At 41.4% G+C, this 24,466-nt stretch overlaps 1 pseudogene; it reads left to right on the forward strand.

The window, feature by feature from the left end:
• Positions 1 to 817: 817 nt before the first annotated feature.
• Positions 818 to 1,956, forward strand: LOC148033090 (small ribosomal subunit protein uS2 pseudogene; annotated as a pseudogene).
• The last annotated feature ends 22,510 nt before the right edge of the window (positions 1,957 to 24,466 follow it).

Below are 24,466 nucleotides of genomic sequence, written 5' to 3' on the forward strand. Positions count from 1 at the left end.
TCCCTCCCTCCCTCCCTCCCTCCCTCCCTCCCTCCCTCCCTCCCTCCCTCCCTCCCTCCCTCCCTCCCTCCCTCCCTCCCTCCCTCTCTCTCTCTCTCTCTCTCTCTCTCTCTCTCTCTCTCTCTCTCTCTCTCTCTCTCTCTCTCTCTCTCTCTCTCTCTCTCTCTCTCTCTCCCCCCTTGATTGTACTAAATATCACCTAAACTACATGTGCCTAATAGCCAGTGCTTCTCCATCTACTTGCCATAGCTTCTTTTGCCATAATTGCATGTTAGAGTTTCTTGTTCTTCTCCTACTTGCATGGACTATTTTCACTATCTACTTGGGATCTCTATTGTAGCTACCTACTTTCTTGAACTATCTATGATGTGCCTACCTAGGATACGAGGCAGACTATGGCTACCTACTTGCTTGGACTATCTATGCTACCTACCTAGGATACAAGGCAGACTGTGGCTATGGGTGTCTTCAAGGTAGTTAAGAAGAAAGAGCGTGTGGGAGCAAAGGTTTTATGGCTACAACCAAGAATAAATGATGAATTTGGATACTTCAATTGATACATTAGACTTGTTTTTGTCAAAAACCGCTTTATTTGTGCTTTTGGATGACTAGGAGGTTGATGTCCAAGGTTATGCAGGCTTGGGGCAGTGGCATCATTCAAGTCTACCATACCAAGTTTACCTAAGTATTGTTTTGGAATCACACATAAATAAGTTTTTCATGGTTTGCAACCCTTCAGGAAAGAGCTGAAGTAGTGGAAGTCATCATCCCTTTAACAAACCAAGGTAAATGGCAAGCCATTGTTGCAACTGCCACCATGGTGCTCTCTCACAAGGAATTGGACATACATCTCATGCTTGCCATCAATGTGACCTTGGCACCAGGAATTATGACTTTCAGATGGAACAATACATGTGGGAGAGAGAGGTGTTAGGATGGTATATTTATTATAAATATTAGTATGATTTGGGAAAATCTTGTGCCAATTATGTGTTCAAATTTGGTGATCTTGTCCATTCTACTTGTGACATTCCAAGGCAACCTGAGGAATTCACTTCTTTGAAGAATTTTTACAAACGCAACTCATTTTGCACTGTTATGAGAAGACTCCTTCATTATGAATGGAGTGACATCATCCATAGCTAGAACTGCATCCTATCCGATACCATATGTATGAAACTGAGTCCCTTGTACTATTCTCTAAGTCAACAAACCATGCTAGCTAAGGATTTTAATGGTGTGCATCTATAGGTGTAGGGCATTCATTGCATTAATGAACTAGAGGAGGATGGGTCTTGGAGTGACAACATGAATGTTATGCATGTTGGGATTTTGAGGATGGATCACCTCAACTAGCTGTAAGGGGTACTATAGCTATTGAGAACCCTCAAGACATTATTTTCCAATTTGCAAGGCCCTATATTCACAAAACAATATTGAATTCTACACAGTATATAGGGGAATTGACTATTGCAAGATGTTGCACCCCTATAACATTTACAAACTATTTGTTGTTGTAGATAATCTTTTGTAATCCACATCTTCTCATTTTGATAGATCCTCACATAGATCATCAACCAATCAAAGAACCTGCCCTTGGAAACATTCCAACCATTGTCTTTTGTGATATGGATTCTTTGGTGAAAGATGTGGATATTGGAAGCCCAAAAAATACCAAAGGAAAGCATAGTGTTGGGCACCTATTCTAGGCTCACATGATGTTGCAAATGAGGGGAACAATTTTTCCTTGACAACAATGAGATGTGATGTTGGACCTCTTCATTTGTTGTGATCATGAGGGATGAAGAAGAGGAGAAAGGTATAGCTCAAGAGAATGCTCTTAGAGATCTTACTGTGTCTCCAATTGGTATTGCAACCCCTTATAAGTGGCCACAAGAAGCATGCACTGTCAGAAATTGGGAACTAGAAGTAGCATGTTGCTGTTGCAACTCCTAATAAGTGGCCATAAGAAGTAAACGCTACCAAAAATTGAGAACCAAAAGTAGCCTAGTGTTGCAAGTTGCAGCTCCTACTCAAGAGTGGACACCTTGAGCTATGGCAACTGGTGTGTATGTACAAGATTGTGTTTATGAGTCCAAGCTTCCATCTTGGAACCTAATTTACTTGTGTGACATTTGGTATTGATGTCTGTTACCTCATGAGCTCACTCTTCCTCTTTCAACCTCCATAGCCATGCTCTAGATCCAAAATTTTCACATGGTATCAAAGCCCAATTGGGCATGGCCTAGGCTCAACTCAACTCCCCTCTTTACTCTCTCAATCTCTCTCAACCTCAGTTCAACTCAGTGCCATATCATGACTTCATCTTCAACTTCCACCTTGTGGTAGCCATATCCAGCATGTACCATGTCCACTTGGAGCCTTCATATCTCACTCTACATGCAATATTTGTCAATACTTCCTTCTAAGGACTTGTTCCTCTACTCAAGATGCTAGTTGCTGCCATCTCAAAGTGCAACATTGGACACTGTATGCTCCAGCATTTCTGAAAATTGAGATCAATACCCCATTTGTAATGACTGCTACCGTTCATACACCTGGCATGCTATGTGCAAGCCATGATCTCGTCCAGAATCATAGGGCTTTGGAAGCCCATTAGTTAAGCTTCATTTCCATTAAAAAAAACTTGTGGAAATGATTGAGTATAGAGTACACAGAGAGAAAAACCAGGCCCCTGTCCTATAAAATCGAATCTACCATAGCCATTTCAACTTCAAGCTTCTCTTCTACTTCATTTTCTCTCTCATGCCACTCAAACCAAACCTTTGCCACTCTATTCCACTAAGAATTGAAGTTTTCAACAAGCATTTTCCATCAAATTAGCAAGGAGGGGAGAAATCCAAGCATCAAACTCTCAACATCAAGTGCTTGAAAGCATAGTATCTATTGATACTTATCAAGTTTTATTTGACATTACATTCCTTGTGACAAGGAGAAGAAACCTCTAGATGTGGACCTTGCAGTTACTTGGCAAAAGAATGATGGCAAAGCATAGGCCATCATTAAGCTGGAATTGAATGACAGCTCCATCCACCATGTAGATACCCATGAAACCTCTAATGATACATGGAAGAGATTAGATACTTTGTTTGGTGCGCAATCAAAGTCATCTAAGTATGGATTATTGATTGAATTTTTCAAGATAGATATAAAACATAACACATCCCTTGCAACTCATTTAAACTACATGGCAAGTCTCTTAAGACCCTACTATGTTCATGAGGATAGTAAGAAGTTTGATTTACATTACTATCACAAGGCCAGACTTGAGCTATGTTGTTGGCCTTGTTAATCAGTTTGTGCAAATGCATAGAAAGCCTCATTTGGATGCAATTAGATGCATATTGATTTATGGGAAGTCCACTTTGCATTATGAACTTTTTTATGAGGCAAGTAAGGATATACAAGTGTTAGGATATACAAATGCAAATCGAACTGCTAGCTTGTCTGATAGAAGATCTACCAGTGGATTCATGTTTTCCCTTGGTAGTATAGCAGTTACGTGGAGCAACAAAAAGTAACCTACATGTGCTTTATCAAGTATAAAGGCTGAGTATAGAGGTGCTCCTATGGCAACATGTGAGGTGGTATAGCTGCAAAAGTTATTGGGTCATTTGGATGTGTAGGAAGATGGTCTAGTTTTCATTAACTATGACAACATGAGCAGCGTACCGTTAACTAGGAACCCATTGTTCCATGCTAGGACAAAACACACTGAGCTGCATTACCACTTTGTGAGAGAGAAGGTACTTGCAAGAGAGGTTGACTTGGTATATGTTAGCACACAAGATTGAATAGCTAACATTTTCACAAAGGCATTGGGTGCATAGAAGCTTCAAAAATTGTGAAGCTTACTTAGAGTTGCAAAGATTGAGTTGAGCATGCTTAAGGGGGAGTGTTGAGATAGCAAGCTCAATATGTGTGGACATTGATGATGAACCACCTGGTTAGATGAGTCCACACATCTACACTTAGCACGTCGATGGTCGTTACGATCCTCACATAGCCACTGACTTATCACTTATTATGTTCAGTTTGTTATACCTAACTAAATTGGCATAATTATATCGCTAGTCGATTAGTTTAATCAGTTATCCACTACTTGTTGAGATATTGGCAATCACACCCAAATTCCTCTTTAAACCTCCATAGCCATGTCCTAGATCCATGTATTTTAACATGGTATCAAAGCCTAGTCGGGAATGGCCTAGCTCATCTCAGCTTCCTTCTCTGCTCTTCCAGCTCCTCTTCATCACTGCTTAGTCCAATTGAAGGTCTCATCTTCCACCTCTATCCCCACTTGACCTTTCTTGGTAGCCATAGCCAACCTGTACCCCTACCTTGCTTGGAGCTTTCATATCTCTCAAACCAGATCATATCTCACTGTGATTCCTTCTAGAGATATCTTCCTTTGCTCAAAGCTCTTTTTCTGGCACTTCAAATGCTAACTTTGGTGATCTATAGCTCTAGCATTGCAAAAATTGGAGCTCGTTGGATGATCTACACCTGTTGCTGATTGTACCATTAGCATGCTACGTGTTGGTTGCAATTCTCACTGAGATCATGGGGCAACTGGAGCTTCATACCTAGGCTACCTCCCACTAAGAGGGCTTCCCAAATGATCACTTCTATGAGCTCCCCCAACCAAAAAATCAAACCCCTGTCTTGAAAACCCTAATCTACCATAGCTCATTTTCACTGAAGCTCTTTTTTACTTCATCTACTCACTGATTCCAACACACTAAAGGTCTTGTCACTCAAATCTGAATGTCCTAGCATCAAATCAAGGAGGTGAAGATTTGGATTTGGAAGAACTTGAAGGATTTTGTAGATTTGGAAGACTCAAGAAAGCAGTGTCCATTGACACTCATCTAGTGCTCTTAGCACTTGTGTCTTTTGACACATCTAGATCAACTCTTCTACTACTCAAATCTGATAATTTTGGAGTTGATTTGATGCTATCTTTGCCACTCCAGCATGGGCAAAGACTCTCCGACTGTTCGATTCAACAAATTTGGCTTTCACACCTAGCAAACCTGTATCAAACTCATCCTAATGAAGAAGGGCCTATGGGCCATTACCAATGGACAAGAAAAGAAGCCTGAGGATGTAACTCTTGTAGCTACTTGACAGAAGAATGATGACAAAGCATAGGCCATCATCAAATTGGAATTGGATGACAGCTACATCCATCATGTAGATGCATGTGACATGTCCCATGACACTTGGAATATATTAGATACCTTGTTTGGTGCATAGTCCAAATCCTCAAAGTATGGTTTACTGATTGAATTCTTTCGACTTGATATGAAACCTAATACATCCTTGGTAGCTCATTTGAACTACATGGAAAGTCTCCTAGCCCAGCTTACAAGGATAAATCTCAAGATATCTCAAGATGGATGAAGATATTTGTATTGGTGTGTTGTTAAAAAGCCTACCTCTTGACTATAATAATGTGTCAACTACATTAATCAACATGCCTAGTCCTAAATTGGTTGACATTAAGGCTGATGGGACCTAAAACGAGCCGGCACTGGCTCATGCACTAGCCAGACCTCTATCATGCACTCAATAACCCCACGGCCTCGCGGCCAGGAGCGTGGATGACACATACATCATCTTCCTAAATATCTTGCGTTTGTATCACGTCTTGTAGTCCAACTCTAACCCAATTAACACTCCTCAGAGGGAGTCCCAGCACATTGCCAAATAGCACGAAGCACAAACATAGGAGGTCCTCCAATGGCTGACTGCCGCTACCTCATTGCGACTCTCCTACACCTTGGGGATTGGCCCCTCGATGCGTCGCTAAACATATATAACATACGAACACAAACTCCTCTCTTTTATGATTCGCGTATTCCCAGGAGATATACCATACTTCCTCACTTTCTTTCCCTTAGACCCAACGCCTAGCCTACAGCTTGGACAACCTTACTCACTCAACGTTGGTCATATTCCTCTAAAAAGCAATTGCTATGCATCCAGGAGGTATTATCTGATACTTTTTAACTTTCATGCTTCATGAAAATTGTGAATGTCCACGTGCTCAAACAATTAATAAAATCGGCATTGGTGCACATGTGGAAAACATTTCTTTCAATGGATTTCTCTATCACTCGTATGCGGCGTTGCATGAACCTAGCACCGAGAAACCCTCGTGCTACTAGGTTCTTAATCTTTAAATATCGTCCAATCTATATGGTATGCATAAAAAACCAGCAAGATTGTCATCATTTCCTTCAACATTTACATACTTTTCATACACTCCAACCCCCTCACCCGTTTAGGTTGTGCATATTGCATAGGTTTAGGGTTCATTTTCCACGCTTTTATTGCATAAAAAGCCATAAAAACTCACTATAACATAAAGGTAGGGTTGAACTGAGGCTAAACCTCATACTTCAGACCCCCTATACATCCACAAACATGAATCTTATTTTTCCTTAATTTTCGGCACTCAAAATTTATTTTTTCCCTATTTTTTCTTATTTTTCCTATTTTCCTTGTATTTTTTCAATATTTAATGACTGAAAATTCAATATGGGTTATGGGCTGTGGCCCTTAGGTTCATTTGCAGCAAAAAGACGAGTTTAGTTGGTGTGTCTTATGATATTTTTCATTGATATCTCAAAACATCCAATTTCTCCATATTTTGCATATTTATGGGTTTTTCACTACTAATTTTATCCACAACACTTATGATTTTCTGATTTTCTGATCATAAACAGTTGAAAGACATTGAAGACAACATTATAATGCATTATCATCTCATAGGAACAAGAATGCATCAAGCAAATTGCATAAAAACACCATTTTCCTTCATAAAAATGAGATTACCGTTCTTTTGCAGGTTGCGGGTTTTTATTTGCCATATTTCGGGACTGATTTCCAGCCACCATTACTGCTCATGACAGTCCACATTCAGCAATCTTCAGTCTTCTTGCACTATGGAGCAATCCGGTCTTCATTGGGCAAGCATCCATCACCCATTCTTCTTCTTCCTCTTCACCACATGAATCTGCCTTTAGGGGAGAGAGAGGGAGGAGAGAGAAAGACTGAAATCAGAATTCTTCATAGAGACCGCCATTGGAGGAGCGAAGCACAGCGATAGAGTCCACAGACAGAGGGGATTCAAGCCCCATGATCAATTGGGGGGTTGTTTGCAGCAGCCATGATGCCTCTCATCCATTCATGGCGCATTTTTCGGGCGTCATCTTCCTCCACGTTTTTTCACTTATCTTTCATGCCACGATTTTGTTTGGCATAAAATACTTCCAAGACCCCAAGGGTCACTTACCACTTGGCCCAACTCATGTCCACCTCTTCAAATCTTGACCAATTCTTGGCCATTTCCCCGTCCGGACTCGGAATTGAGCTCTGAAAAATCCTGGGCATCCGGCTCGGCATCCCACATTGGCCAGTAACTCGTATCAACCCGCACGACTGTTTGAAATTTTATGAAAAATCAACAAGTGCCGCTCGGGCGCCTTTAAAGCACTTAAGCACTTAAAATCGTCCTAGATCGAGCCGCCGCCTTCAACGTTGAGTATTTTTCCCTTGATATTCATAATTTTTAGCTATTTTTAAGCACTTCTTGGCACCAAAATTCCCCTCTCATTGGCGACCATGGGATAGGGCGACTCGGCCCGTCGAATCCACGAACATATCTGCACATAAACAACCCAAAGAAGCATCAAGCTAATACAAAACAAATATATAATAAAACTCAGCACAATGCTCACCCTACCCCTTGACAAACTAAGGCATGACATCCACAAGGAGTAGGCCTTGCATCATCTAAGAGAAGATCCGAAGTGAGTCACTAACCAACTGCTCCAACATGGCCAAACTAAAAAGAACTGTCAAAGAGGTTGCCCTAAGTGGTGGTCTGAACTACCTACCTAACTAAGGACAACACAACTAGGAGCTCCTACTAGGCGAGGACTCCTATAGCCTGATCAAGTAGTATTTTCTTGCAGCACCTTGTCCGTGAGGGCTTTATTTGAGTGACATACTCGGGTATGTAAAAAGGAGGAAGCTGAGCGTAGTGGCCCAAGGAGAACAGGGCATCGACCTCAGGACCTGTCTCGGTACCCAAGAACCGACCAAGCCCTCGCAAGGTGACACTTAATCCTTTTCTAACGCTCACTTTTATTTTTGCTCCAACCTTAATTAATTTCTTTTTCAGCTAGAAGCCACCCCTAGGAAGACAAGGCATCGGCCCCGGGTCTGACTCGTCCCTAGGAACCTACCAGGCCTTCGCAAGGCGATGATCAACTGCCCATAAATTTTTCTTTCTTTTCTTTTCTTTGATAGGGGTTAGAACCCCTTTTTACACACCTTCGTATTTATTTATTATCTTGTCAGATATTCAGGTTTTTTTTCCCTTTATCCTCATTTTTTTTTCGGCAGGCTTCTCTAACTGCCTCACAACTAACAGGAACTCCTGGAACAACTGCCTAGAAGGTTAGCAGAACTGGGTCACTAGGACCCCCTTCTAAAACAGGTCTTTCGGTGTCGAGCAATGTCTTTATAAGAGGCAATGACTACTCCAACCTCTCTCAAACATACTGAACCTAAACCTGGGACTTCATGCCTTGGATGCCGATCCCCAACAAGAAACGAAAAACCCCCCTTAACAAGCACACAAACACATATAGCATAAAAACCACAGTACTCATAAAGGATAGATATCACCTGGATAGGGCCACGAGAAGCTTCCACATAACAAAAGGCTCCTTCCAAGCTCATCTTCAAACCTGTCTAGCACAGAACTCAAACAATAAACCATTAACCGCACCTGCACTAAATAGACAACTGGCCCTCTTGGCCTAATGAAATAAAACACTTCACTACAAAACTATATCAGCCCTCTTGGCCTAACGAAATAAAACACAGTAGCACCTACACATCCTTCCTTGGAATAGCACGGATATACAATCATAAGCTCATTTTCCAGGAGGAAAAACAGGCTCGTAGCCCTAAACTAAATGCATGAGGTTATGACCCATCCCTCCTACATAGATAGCAAGAGGCATACGCATAATATGATGTCTAATCAACCTATGGGTCCCTGATAATAATGGTAGATTGGTCTCGGCTACTCTCTGCATCACCCATATCAACCATCGTCTGCCATATATTGCATGTTCTGATAACATCCCCCATAAGCGGCCGGGTCCTATTTCATCATTGATCACAATATCCAAACTAGGACCACAATTAAAGAAGAGGTCTTCTTCATAAGCAAGATTTGCTAATGAATCCGCAAACTGATTCCAGTAACGTGGAATCAGCTAAAAATACACTCTCTCAAACTCCTCAAGTAGGGTCATAGCAGTCCGATGATACATACAAAGGATGGGATTCTGCACTGTGTACGTCCCATCTACCTGATTCAGGATCAACTGGGAATCCCCTTTTACTAAGAATCGACGAATACCACCTTGCTTGGCAATATACAGTCCCATAATCAAGGCTTTATACTCCGCCATATTGTTAGTGAATCCTACTCTGAGATAAGTAGCTAACTTCATCGTCACTCTACGTCGGGGATCTCAGATTACCACTCCCACACTTCCTTTTCTATTAGAGCCCCTGGACGCTCCGTCAAAATATAGTGTATACGTCCACAATGGGTTTACACAGCCGGCCATCACAAACTCCTCTATTCGTTAGTTATGATAATCAAAGTTTAGCATGTTGAGAGGATGAACTGACGGCTCCATCCCACCTTCTTCATTGAACTCAACAGGGATACTCGTCAACAGTCGTAGACAGTGATGGCAGAAGACTTTAATCTCCCACACAAAGGTTTCGTCCTCTTGCTCAATCACCTTATATCCTTTGCTCCACCAAATGAGTTTCCCCTGATGGTATCTTTGCTCCAGATATGGGTGCTCCAAATAAGGGATTAACCGACCCATCAACCAACTTTTAAGCTCTTCCATAGGTCTCAAATCATTCCTAGCATGGACTTGCAATGCATTTCCTTTGTATTAGCAGACTTAGAAATAGTAAGGTTTAATCTTATTAAGATTAACCTTATTCTTAAACTCCACTCCCTGTAAATTAGCTAATAGGGCTGTAGACTTATTCTTCCCTAACCTAACGATTTTATAGGGTCCATCCCATTTAGGCTCCAATTTTCCTGGGAAAAGCTCCCTACACGCATCATAATATAAAACCAGTTGTCCCTTCTTAAAGGTATACTTCTTTGCTTTTAGATCATGCAACTGTTTCATGCGACGTTTAGCCACCTCTTGGTGTAATAGCCTTTGCAACTTAGTTTCATCCAGGTGTGCTAAGGTCATAAATCGCTCTAATAGGGCATCCTCATTACCCAAAGAATGGTTTATTGCAAATCTAATGGTCAGCAACTCAATTTCCAAGGGTAAAATGCACTCTTCACCATAAACTAGTTTGAACGGCGTGTGGCTAGTGGCTCGCTTAAACGTGGTATTATATGCCCATACTGCCACATACAGCTTCTTATCCCAGTCACGTTTCTTTTCAGACACGACTTTCGATAGGATATCCACAAGCTGCTTGTTGGTACTTTCAACGTGCCCATTCGCCTGTGGATTATAAGGAGTCGTTTTGTTGTGCTTGATCTGCCAAGCCTCTGTCAAGCTTTTGATCACCTTATTCAAGAAATGGGTTCCGTGGTCCGACACTAATTCTTTCGGGGGACCAAAATGGCATATTATCTGCTCTAAAAGGAAAGTAGCAGTTTCTTTAGCATCATCTTTCCTTGTTGCACGTGCTTCTGACCACTTTGTGAAGTAGTCAGTTGCTACAATGATATACCTCTTTTGCGCAGTCGACGACGGAGTAATAGGACCCACAAAGTCTATTCCCCACTTCTCAAATGGAAGTATCGCCATAATAGGGGTGAGTGGTCTTTTCCTATTCTCTTGACTATCATGTCATTGACAAATATCGCATCTCTTAACATACGCAAACGCATCCTGGAAGATGGCAGGCCACCAGTAACCTGCTCTTAAAGCCTTTTGTGCTGTAAGCCGTCCTGCAAAATGGCCTCCACAAACGGAATCATGGCACTCTTCCAAAATGAATGGCACCTCGTCAGGCATCACACATCAGCGATAGATGTCATCAACCCCTTGCCAATATAATGTACCTGCGATCAAGGCAAACTTTAACGCTTGCTACTTAATTTTCCTTCTCTCAGCTTTAGATAATTCAGATCCAGCCTCTCCTGTTGATAAATAATGCGTTATGGCAGCATACCAGGAGGGAATAGATGCCGTATCTATCTTAAATAACAACTCCATGTCACTGCCTTCAGCCACAGATTCTTTCGACTCCCCAAAGTCCACAAGACATTCCACGATGCCTTGCAACCTTGGTGGCTTACTCCTGATTTCATAATCAAACTCTTGCAAAGTGATTAACCACTTCGCTAGACGATCAGGCGGGTGTAGCTTATTCATCAATAATCAAAGCCCCTCCGCCTTCGTATAAAGCACGACTTTCTCATAGAGAATATAATGCCTGAATTTCTTGGTCCCAAAGACCATCGCCAGACACAACTTCTCCATGTAGGTATAATTGATTTCGGATACCCCCAGCTTCCGGCTAGCAAAAGCAATCGGGTGGTACCACTTTTCTTCCCAAATTTGGGCTAAACAGCAGACAGCTGATACTATGCATGGTGGCTGCTAAGAATATATAGAACACCTCACCTCTTTTAGGTGCTTTTAAAACAGGTGCTTTTACTAGCTCTTGCTTCACATCCTCGAAAGCTACCTTACAAGGGTCGCTCCATACAAACAAACAGTTAAAGGACAATAGATTTGTAAGCGGCAACATTCTTTCTGCCAAGGCGTTTATAAATCTACGATAATAACCAACCGAAGACAGAAAGCTATGAACTTCTTTCAAAGTGCGTGGTGGACCCATGGCAACTATGACTTTGACCTTCTCGGGATCTGTCGTAATACCTACCGAACTGACCACATGGCCCAGCAATAGCCCATAAGGTACTCCAAAAACACACTTCCGTGGGTTTAGGGTAATGCAAAATTGTCTACAGCGCTCAAAGTATTTTCTTAAAATGATCAACTCCCTTCCTCTCATGGTGGCGGCCCCTAAGTCATCAATAAACACCTTCAACTCTGCACGAGATATGTCACCGAATGTCCTATCTGTTGTTCATTGCCACGAACCAGGTGCATTGCATAAACCAAAGGCCATCACATGGTAAGCAAAAGTACCAAAGACAGTAATAAAAGTTGTTTTCAACTTGTCCTCTTCTACAATTGCCATCTGGTTATATCCTGCAAAGCAATCCATAAACGAATATATCTCCCTACCCACTAATTGATCCAAAATCTGGTCAATAAAGGACAACGGGTAGTAGTCCTTAACTGTCTGCTTATTCAGCTCCCTAAAGTCTACACATAATCGGATTTGATTATTCTTCTTCTTTCTGATCACAACTGGCGAACACCATTCCGTGTGTTGCACAAGAAAAATCAAACCCGCTTTTCGAAGCTTCTGTAACTCCTCAAATAGCCCGTCCCTGAGTTCAAAAAGCATGCGCCTTACTTTCTGACGCACAGGACGACTTCCTTCCTTCAACGGAATTGTATGAACAGCCAGGCTGGGAGGGATGCCTCTCAGCTCATCATAACTCCAGGCAAAGATATCGCGGAATTCTTGAATCAAGGACACATAGTCCTCCCTTTCTATTGAGCTGAGCATAGAACCTAATTTAATTGGCCGCGAATCGTTTGGCGTGCCAAGGTCTAGCTCGATAACATCTGCATCTCTTATACGATCTTGGGCCTCTATCGGCTCATTCAAAGTGATCTGATAGATGTCTTCCGTGGTGGATCCCTCTTTGGACTCATCACTCGATGATGTCTCACTGGCAGATAAATCTTCTAATGTCTCCAATTCTCTAGAAGATAGAGGAGCTCTCTCACTCTGCGGGGACTCAGGATAGGCATCAATCACCACGCACTGAGCACCTCTACCGAATATCAGCCGACCGGCGGGTATATCCACTTGGCAGTCCGCTTGCAAGATCTAAGGTCGTCCAAGTAATACTTGGACACCCTGCAAAACGAATTACCCTAAAGTCCAACAGGCATTCTACATTTGCAACAGTGACATGGACCTTAGTAATGCAGCCTTCCGGCTACCTCAAACTATCATCTGCCATTCTGAGAATTGTGGAGGTATCTTTCTGGATTACAAGACCCAACCTTTCCATCAGTTCAGAACTCATAATGTTAACAGATGATCCCGTGTCGACAATGGCATAATCTACTAATATCCCATCGACATAGGCTGCAACCCTTGGGCAATGCTTCTCAGCATGCTCGAACTAGTCATCACCAACTCGCGCAATACCCAAAGGTTCTACGATATACCCGATACGCAGGATCTTTCTAAATTCCTTGCATACTCTTGGAGAAAGCTAAATAAGCTGTAAAAGGTTCACATCCGGCTTGACTTCGCAAAGAGAGCTCGCCAAATCGAATTCATGATAGTTCGATAGAGTTCGCTTTTCACACCAAACCATCCGCTCTTTAGGTCGCTGAACCGGCTTTATTGCCTCTTTTTTAACTTTCACCTTCTTCTTTGGTGGTTCCTTATCGACTTTACTCTCCATGGGCTTCAAAGGTCCCCCTTCCATGGCAGGATCCAAAACTTGCATTCCTTTGTCGCCTTGTTTAGGGTTTCCGTCGACAAGCTTATCCTTGTCGACCTCTCTATCCTTTTGACCTCTTGTAAGGACAGCTCGCAGATTAGAGGTTTCAGTGTCATTAACACGCACAGCCTCAATCAAACTAACCCCACTACCACTAGGCAGCTCCTCTACTGTAGTCTTTGGTCGTTGAAGTATTTGTTTAGGCCCGTCTTCTCGCTGGGAATCATTTCCTTGCGCACGATGATTAACAGGCCCTGGTTGCCGACTACCTCACTGGAGGGAACTAATCTTACTCCAGCAAGTGGCTGCTAAATGGTCGGATTTTCCACAGATGTCGCACTTGACGTTTGGGCAGTTTCTTGGATAATGTTGCCTGTCACACCATTTGCAACTAAACCTCGAAGGTGCACCCTCATCTGGGTATCTACTTCCTATCAAATTTTGTTGTTTTTTAAGAAAGTTGACATCAACGGCTATTTGTCGATACTGCTCCGTAATCATGTCGGTATAATGCTTCATCATGTCCTTGACCTCGCCAAGAACATTGGAAGCGCTCGACTCGTAGCCTTGATCATTACCCTGTCGTTCCATCGGCCTAACAATTCGATTAGGAACTGGTTGTTGAACCACAAGCATGATATTAGAATTAACTGCCTGGCCTCCACCATTTGGAGCCATTTGACTGCTCGTAGGCATCGACATGCTAGGGGGAGCTGGTAATAAAGGCACATTCTGCATCATGTTCCCTCTCCCACTAGGATTAGCCATCGCTATCCCTTGGCTACCATTGCCATTGGTCATCGCTATATTGTTTCCCAATGCTAGACCCATATTCGAATTGCCTCGAGAAGCATAGGCTGCTTATAGTCGGGATTCCACTTCTTGTGCTCTTGTAATGGCAGTATCTATATCCCCCAAAGGGACACTACTCAACTGCAATTGGATGTTAAAGTCCAAACCATGTAGGAAATATTGCAATTGGGTAGCTGCGGGGATAGGAATAGAGGTGTCCAACTTACGGAAAACCTCTTTTATTTTCTTCGCATAAGCACGAATATCCTCGTGTGGTTCTTGGCGGGTTACGTTGAGTACATACAACCAATATTGCCCACCCCTTTTAGGGGCAAACTCCCTTTGAAAAGCTCCATAAAATGCATCAATATTCAATATGGTTCCGGCTTCTAAACCATGATACCATATGGCAGATCTTCCTTTGAGAGTCATATTGAAGAACATCATTAAATGTCCTTCTTGGATGCGACAGTTAAACATCAGCTTTTGAAGCTCCCTAATGTGGAGTTCCGCATCTTCCTCAACTAGCCCATTAAAAATGGGTAGCGGGTAACCTAGAGCCAGCAAATCCGTCGTTCCTGCAGGAATTGCAATAGGCTGCGCCATGACGAGAATTGGATTTGTACTAGGAATAGGGGACGGTGGGGTTCCACCTCCCGCACTTGATGTAGACTGGCTTATGGAAGAAAGGGAAGCACCATGGCTTCCACCTTCTCCTAACTTACTGCTTGTGGCACCAAGACCACTAGATCCACTCCCTCGTAAGGGTTCAGCACCGCTACGCTTAGGGGAATATCTCCTAAAAATTTCAGCACGTCGCCTAGCTCTTTCGTCTCTCTCTTGCTTCTGGATTTCTGCTAGACGATACTTATCGATAAATAACGGATCAATCTCAGTATCCTTTGGCATAAACTACTAACTGGTCCCTAGACAACCAGGATTCGAGGACCGCCACTTCTAAGCGGCTCCCGGCAGACGCACCACTGATGGAACCTAAAACGGGCCGGCACTGGCTCATGCACTAGCCGAACCTCTATCATGCACTCAACAACCCCACGGCCTCACGGCCAGGAGCGTGGATGACACATACATCATCTTCCTAAACATCTTGCATTTGTATCACGTCTTGTAGTCCAACTCTAACCCAATTAACACTCCTCAGAGGGAGTCCCAGCACATTGCCAAATAGCACGAAGCACAAACATAGGAGGTCCTCCAACGGCTGACTGCCGCTACCTCACTGCGACTCTCCTACACCTTGGGGATTGGCCCCTCCATGCATCGCTAAACATATATAATACACGAACACAAACTCCTCCCTTTTATGATTCGCATATTTCTAGGAGATATACCATACTTCCTCACTTTCTTTCCCTTAGACCCAACGCCTAGCCTACAGCTTGGACAACCTTACTCACTTAGCGTTGGTCATATTTCTCTAAAAAGCAATTGCTATACATCCAGGAGGTATTATCTGATACTTTTTAACTTTCATGCTTCATGCAAATTGTGAATGTCCACGTGCTCAAACAATTAATAAAATCGGCATTGGTGCACATGTGGAAAACATTTCTTTCAATGGATTTCTCTATCACTCGTATGCGGCATTGCATGAACCTAGCACCGAGAAACCCTCATGCTACTAGGTTTTTAATCTTTAAATATCGTCCAATCTATATGGTATGCATAAAAAACCAGCAAGCTTTTCATCATTTCCTTCAACATTTACACACTTTTCATACACTCCAACCCCTTCACCCGTTTAGGTTGTGCATATTGCATAGGTTTAGGGTTCATTTTCCACGTTTTTATTGCATAAAAAGCCATAAAAACTCACTATAACATAAAGGTAGGGTTGAACTGAGGCTAAACCTCATACTTCAGACCCCCCATACATCCACAAACATGAATCTTATTTTTCCTTAATTTTCGGCACTCAAAATTCATTTTTCCCCTATTTTTTCCTTATTTTCCCTATTTTCCTTGTATTTTTCCAATATTTAATGACTGAAAATTCAATATGGGTTATGGGCTGTGGCCCTTAGGTTCATTTGCAGCAAAAAGACAAGTTTAGTTGGTGTGTCTTATGATATTTTTCATTGATATCTCAAAACACCCAATTTTCCCATATTTTGCATATTTACGGGTTTTTCACTACTAATTTCGTCCACAACACTTATGATTTTCTGATTTTCTGATCATGAACAGTTGAAAGACATTGAAGACAACATTACAATGCATTATCATCTCATGGGAACAAGAATGCATCAAGCAAATTGCATAAAAACACCATTTTCCTTCATAAAAATGAGATTACTGTTCTTTTGCAGGTTGCGGGTTTTTATTTGCCATATTTCGGGACTGATTTCCAGCCATCAATACTGCTCATGACAATCCACATTCAGCAATCTTCAATCTTCTTGCACTATGGAGCAATCCGGTCTTCATTGGGCAAACATCCATCACCCATTCTTCTTCTTTCTCTTCACCACATGAATTTGCCTTTAGGGGAGAGAGAGGGAGGAGAGAGAAAGACTGAAATCAGAATTCTTCATAGAGACCGCCATTGGAGGAGCGAAGCACGGCGATAGAGTCCACAGACAGAGGGGATTCAAGCCCCATGATCAATTGGGAGGGTTGTTTGCAGCAGCCATGATGCCTCTCATCCATTCATGGCGCATTTTTCGGGCGTCATCTTCCTCCACGTTTTCTCCACGTTTTTTTACTCATCTTTCATGCCACGATTTTGTTTGGCATAAAATGCTTCCAAGTCCCCAAGGGTCACTTATCACTTGGCCCAACTCATGTCCACCTCTTCAAATCTTGACCAATTCTTGGCCATTTCCCCGTCCGGACTCGGAATTGAGCTCTGAAAAATCCTGGGCGTCCGGCTCGGCATCCCACATTGTCCAGTAACTCATATCAACCCACACGACTTTCTAAAAAATTATGAAAAATCAACGTGCTGCTCGGGCGCCTTTAAAGCACTTTGGCGCTTAAAATCGTCCTAGATCGAGCCGCCGCCTTCGACGTTGAGTATTTTTCCCTTGATATTCATAATTTTTAGCTATTTTTAAGCACTTCTTGGCACCAAAATTCCGCTCTCAAAGGCCTCCCTACTAGAAGAAGAAAAAAAGATAAAATCCAAAGAAGAACCAAGCACCTCTAAAGATGAACAAATGTAATATGTCAGTAACAAGTACAAGGGAAAGAAAGATCCGTTGGTATGTGACTTCTGCAAAAGAATTGGGCACACTGAGAAATTTTGTCATGCTAGGAAGAGGTCTCAAAAGGCCTATCTAGCTGTTAGAAGAAGACCATGGAGCGAAAGAAGAAGAAGATCTCCAGAAGAAGGACAAGCTTCATCAGTTCTTCTACTCCTATTCTGATGGACTTTTTTAGCCTTGTATTCCCTAGCCCTAGTGCTTCTAACATAAGCTTGTAAATTCTTCATATAACCTTGTACTATAGCCTTTGTACACTTTGTGAGGCCCCTGTTATAGCCTCTAGATGTCCACCATGTCTTTGGTACCCACACTTAGGCTTTTTTACGACAGCCTCCTCTGGTGTTTACCATGTTCATGGTGTGCCCACACTTTGCAAGTGGTCACTCACTAAAGCCTCTACACACTTTGTACTTTTCTGGTTGTGATTGAGGAGGGGTGTTGAGATCTTGGCAATCACACCTAGCTTAGCCTCTTTGTATGGAGCAGTGTGGGCTCAGGATGCAAAATCCCATATGCACAGTGGTAGAAAGTGCAGCCTAGTCTATCCCTATAAAGCATTGTACTTGCTCACTTTTTTAATGCAATGTCATAGTACTTTTGTTCTTCCAGCAAAGTGTATGTGTCATTGTCAACACACAAGATTGTGTTTATGAGTCCAAGTCTCAACCTTGGAACCTAATTCACTTGTGTGACATTCAATCTTAATGTTTATGTCCTCATGAGCTTACTCTTCCTCTTTCAACCTCCATAGTCATGTCCTAGATCCATGCATTTTAACACTACTTGACTTAGTAGGCAACTTTCCTTTATGTTGTATCTTATCTATACTATGCATACATTGTATTGTGTGTGAAAGAAGAAGAAGAAACCAACAAGAAAATGCATTGGCCTCCATCTCTCTTCTTGTGTTCTTGAGTGGTCTTAGTGTGCAGCAGCTCAAGCAAGTCTCTCTTCTTGTATTCTTGAGTGGTCTTAGTGTGTTTGGTGTGCAGCAGCTCAAGCAAGTCCCCCCACCATGTGATTCTGACATATGGGTGGATGCACATCTTCTACACCAACCATGTATCTATGAGATTTTTACATGCATTCTTGAGCTACCACCTACTAGAGCCATAAGGACAATCTAACCTCATCATTAAAGACAATATCGCTTCTCTTATATGATCATACCCAACATGAAGTACTTGCTCATAATGTTGTGTGCTAAGGACTAGTACTCATCTAGGAGGGGGTAAGGCTACCACATTTTTGAAGGACAAGCAAAAGAAAAATGAAGTGTAGAGTTTTCAAAAGTCATCTCCAAGGATACATGTGTTATGATCTTCATTAAAATTAATTTTTGAGATATTTGTATTTTTCAGGAGGATATCATGTTGCAACTGTATTTCTCAAGACTTGGGCTTAGTCTCATGCAAATTGTATCACATTTTCAGCTAAGTAGAGGATTCAATTAAACATAAATGCATGATTGTATCATGAAGGACCAGTCAAGAGCCTAAGAAATGGATAGGATTCCCAACATTTGGGAGAACCCTAAATTTTAAGTCCATGTATAAAAGCTAAAACTTGAATATAAGAGATTATTCTCGTGTGTGCCAACTTAAGAGCTCCCTTCTCTGGCTTCTACCTTATCCACTATTGCATGTTGTGAGAGTGAGCAAAAGAGGGAGTGCATATAACTATGTAAGAGTATCTATGAGGAAGAGTGGGGACCATTGAGAGAAGGTCTTCTCCACCTCTTGTGTCTTCTTATTCTTCTTCTCCCAGATCCTAGAGCTTTTGTGGATCAGAGGTGAAATTATGCAGTAGTAGATCAAACCAAGAAGTACCACTTGGATCATGGAGCTAGTTGTGAATCCATCGAGCAATAACTATGATACAATAGGTAAGCAGGTGAGCTAGCAATGCCTCAAATATAGTCTTATATTTTGCTCTCTTGGTTGGAGAGGAGAGTGCATTGATAGATTGAGGAGTGTAAGGAAGCTATGTGAGAGATAGCATAGTTGACATGATTGAAGCTCTTGAAGAAATAGAGTTCCATCTAAATCCCTTCATTGAGCTCTCATCTGAGTGACCCAAGTTCAATTCCCAACAATGGAACCAAAATTTTGGGGGTTTTCACTCAATATCAGGACATAGACAAAACTCTTATTGCTTCAAGAGCTTCAACTATCTTGGCTATACTATCTCTCACCTAGCTTCCTTACACTCCTAAATCTAACCATATGCACTCTCCTCTCTATCCAAGAAAGGAAAAAGCAAGATTAGATTCAAGACATTACAAGATCACCTAATCACCTATCGCATTGTAGTCTTGATGGGTTCACAAGTGGATCCATGATTTAAGGAATGCTTCCTAATTTGATTTGCTTCTCCATAGCTTTAGGTCCAATACACAAAAGCTCCATGATGTGATGGATAAAGAGAAGAATAAGAAAAAAATACAAGAGGTGGAGGAGAGCTTCTCCCAACAATCCCTCACGCACACACAAACACACACATGCTCTCTCTCTCTCTCTCTCTCTCTCTCTCTCTCTCTCTCTCTCTCCTCTCTCTCTCTCTCTCTCTCTCAAATAGTGGGATAAGGTAGAAACAAGAGAAGGGAGCTCTAAAGTTGCAAACACAAGAATGATCTCTTGTGTTCATTTTTTAGCTTTTTACATGGACTTAAAATTTAGGGTCCCCTCCAAAAAATGGGGACCCTATCTCTTTCTTGGGCTCTCAACTATTTCTGGGGTACATGCATACATCTTATGCTTAATTGGACTCTCTCCTAGCTTAAAATGTAATACAATATGTAGGGGAGTGAGCTCAACTCTCAAGAAATACAATTGAAACATGATATCCTTTGGAAAAATACAAATACCTCAAAAATTAATTATGATGAAGATCTCAAACATTAATTATGATGAAGATCAAAACATATGTCCTTCAAGTTTGCTTCTAGCACTTGCACTTCGTTTTCATTTTGCTTGTCCTTCAAAAATGTTGGTTTATAATGCAACTTGGGAATTGGTTTCATTGCCTAAAGACAAGCATGCATTACCATGCAAATGGGTTTATAAGCTAAAAATGTCAACATCAAATGCATCACCTAAGTGTAAGGTAAGATTGATAGCCAAGGGCTTTAAGCAAGAGAAGGGGATATATTTTGATTAGATCTTCTCATTAGCGGTCAAGATGGCCACTCCTCACACAATTCTTGCATTGGTTGCCACAAGGAGGACATGCAGCTTATCTAGATGGATGTAAAAATGTCTTTCTCATATGGGGACTTGCATGGTGACATGTACATGCAATAGCAAGAGGGGTTTGTTGTGAGGGGCAATAAACTATTGGTTTGTGAGTAGCTAGAGGGGTTTCTAGTGTGCAAGGCAAGGAGCACTTGGTAGGTAAGCTTTATAAAAGTCTTTCTGGATTGAAGTGTGCTCTAAGGGAGTGATACCATAAGTTTGATGAATATATGAGTTCTCAAGGATACACATGGAGTGAGAAAATTTATTGTCTGTGCACAAAGATAGCTATGGATACTAGTCTTATTATCTTAATCCTTTTTGTGGATCATATGCTTATTTTTGAGAAATCTATCTTGGATGTGGATGCACTAAAGAAAAGGTGATATGAAGGGTTTGGGGAATTATGTCATACTATTTGCATTAAGATTGCATTGAAACAAGCACAATAAAATTATATATTTGTCTCAAAAAGAGTAAAAGCAATTTGGTGTTTTAATATGGAGAGAGGAAAGGCAATAAGTGTTCCATTGGCTCCATAGTGAAACTCAACCAAGATGATAGCCCCAAATTAGATGAGTAGAGTATTAAAATAGCAAATATACTTTATACATTCACAGTTGGTAGTTTGATGTATGTTACGGTAGCTGCCCTTCCAAACATTGCTTATGTAGTGGGAATGGTTAGCATGTTTATGCTAGCAAACCCTAGCAATATGCATTAGGCTGAAGTAAAGAGTATAATCAAATACTTGAATTGTACAAGAGCTATGTGCATTTAATTTGGAAGGATATATTTATCCTTGGTTATGTAGCTACAAGTTTTGCACAAAATGTAGCATCAAGAAAGTCTATGATAGGATTTTCTTTCACATTCACAAGAGGTGCAATTTCATGGATCTCTCAATCCATCCATGTACGGCCTTGTTTACCACTAAGGTTGAATACGTTGCTACCACTAAGGTACACAAGGAGGTTATATGGCTTACATAAATGACAACCATGTAGATCTTCTTACAAAGAGTGCACCTTTCAAGCACTTTGCACATTGCAAAGTGCTAGTGTGCACCAAATAGTATATTTACTTATACCTCTCCCCCCTAATGGCACATTGACCTTTATATGGGAGGTTGTTGGCATAAAGGCCAATGGAAAAAGACCGTGTGGGAACCCCTTGTATATGTAAACACTATAGAGCCACATATAAGTGGAGATTGAAGAATAAGAGAAATCTTGGTACCCACAAAAACTCATGGTCCTCTCTCTCTCTCTCTCTCTCTCTCTCTCTCTCTCTCTCTCTCTCTCTCTCTCTCTCTCTCTCTCTCTCTCTCTCTCTCTCTCTCTCTCTCTCTCTCTCTCTCTCTCTCTCTCTCTCATGCTTGTCGCTCCTCATCCTATTCAAAGGGGTCAATAAATGTTTGTCTCAATCGCACTTTGTGTGTACTAATGCTAATTTCATGAGCATAATGAGAAGAATGATTTAAGGGAGAAAAAGAAACCCCAAAATACGAGTGCACTATATGCAAAATTTGGCTTCATGGTACACATCATCAACATTTAGGAATAAGGCAAGGTTGAGGGGGTGCTTCGTGACGTGGAGACACATAACCAAGTTTGTGCCCCTAAGTACTTGCATTCGAAGCATAGCATACACATTATTATGATCATATTTTCACTTTGAACAATTGGGGAATGGCAAAACTCCTGCCTTTCAAAAGCATTTAAATACTCAAGTACTCGTCATGCCACTCCGAAACCTATTATTACTCATGTGAACCAAAACATTTAAGATTACTAAAAAGTGAAGAAAATCTATTCAATGAAGTTTTTTGTTTTGGAAAATGTGTTAAATTTGTGATATTATTGGATTCAGGGTTCTAAAGCAACCCCTTAATCATGGTTGTTTCAACTTCTTAAACTCATTGATGACATAGATTGGGTTATGTTAGCTTAGGATTGGGCAAATGATAACATCTTTGATTCCCAATGTCAAAGCACCCACTAGCCTTAGACACTAACCCTTGAGGGCCATCATCAGAATAATAATAATAATAATAATAATAAAGATGGTTGCCTTCTAAACAAGCAAAATGAAGATAACAATTCGATCAATATTTATGTCACTTGCATAACTTGCAAAACAAGCTTCTTTCCCTTTGACATGCTCCTTAACATATCCTCTTCATCTTGGACACACTAACACCATAAGGACTAGCTCTTTATCTCAAGCATAAATCAATGAGACAGACATAGGTAATGGAAGCAAGAGAAAGGGACTACTACTTACACAATGAACTAAACAAAAATCCCAAAACACATGAAATAGAAGGAGTCAAGAAATGAAATCCATATACTAAAGCATGAGAGTGAATAGGACCTATGACAACCACTAGAGTGCTCCCACTCTTCCTCACTCCCACAGAATGCAACATGTTAAATGATATGACTCAAGATGAGGAGAGAAAGTACAATAAATAGGTCATGCATGGGCCTCACATCCCCACCTCCACCACCCACTCACACACTCTCTCTCTAGCACTAGAGAGTCATGAGGGATGTCAACACACTAATGCTAAAAAACCAATGTTGTGGTCACCATGTCCTTAGCCAAATTATCAGAGTATATATATCAAAATTTGAAGAGGATGAAGAGTCGATTGAGTCCTTGCTCTTCTTCTACTTCTGCGACACTGCTAATTACTTGCCATCCTTGTGGAGATTGCCCTTATTTCCATAGAAGTAGTGTTGTCCCTTCTCCTTCTTCTTCTTCTTCTTCTTCTTCTTCTTCTTCTTCTTCTTTAAGTGCCCTTCTTTGAAGAAGCCAATTCTCAATCATGGATGCCAAAATGAGATAGAAACCTCCCCTATAACCTAAGGACAAATCCTCTACTCATATAGAAACCATGTGTTGAAAATTAGGGGATTCATAGATATCCGAGCTTCTAAAGCATTCACCACATTGTCATACTTCACTAACAATTTGTAGAGAACATCCCCCATCAAGTGAACTCCACATAAAGCTAACCACATGTCCCTAGATTTGTGTTACATGAAGGATGAATGACTAAACCATAGACTCAAATAAGATAGTTTGCAACTAGTCTTAGAGGGTAATAGCTTGCATGATTAATAAAGCCTCATACATGAGTTAGAGCTTCAACCACACCTTGAAAGATGTCCTAAAGAAGGTACCCAGTGGTAGGACAACCTGCTTCAAATAAGAAGCACCAAGTAGCTTTAGCATCATCTGTGCCAAGTCTAAGATGCTTCCCCTATGTGAGATAAGAGGAGAGGAGACATCGCAACGAGGTGGAAGAGGAAAAGTCATTGGGGATGAGACATAATGGCTAACATGATATACCAAGGTTGCTTTTGAAAAAACCAGGCTTTGATCACCATTCTCCAAGTTAGATAGTCTCGGGATTTAAGCTTCTTGTGTGTGTTAAAGCAAGGAAGAAAAACTGAAATAAAGAAAGAGATAAGGGTTTTAAGAGAGTACCTAAA

Source organism: Lygodium microphyllum, chromosome 8, assembly GCF_053477565.2.
Source record: "Lygodium microphyllum isolate KBCC chromosome 8, Lygodium_microphyllum_v1.1.10, whole genome shotgun sequence".
Classification (NCBI taxonomy): domain Eukaryota; kingdom Viridiplantae; phylum Streptophyta; class Polypodiopsida; order Schizaeales; family Lygodiaceae; genus Lygodium; species Lygodium microphyllum.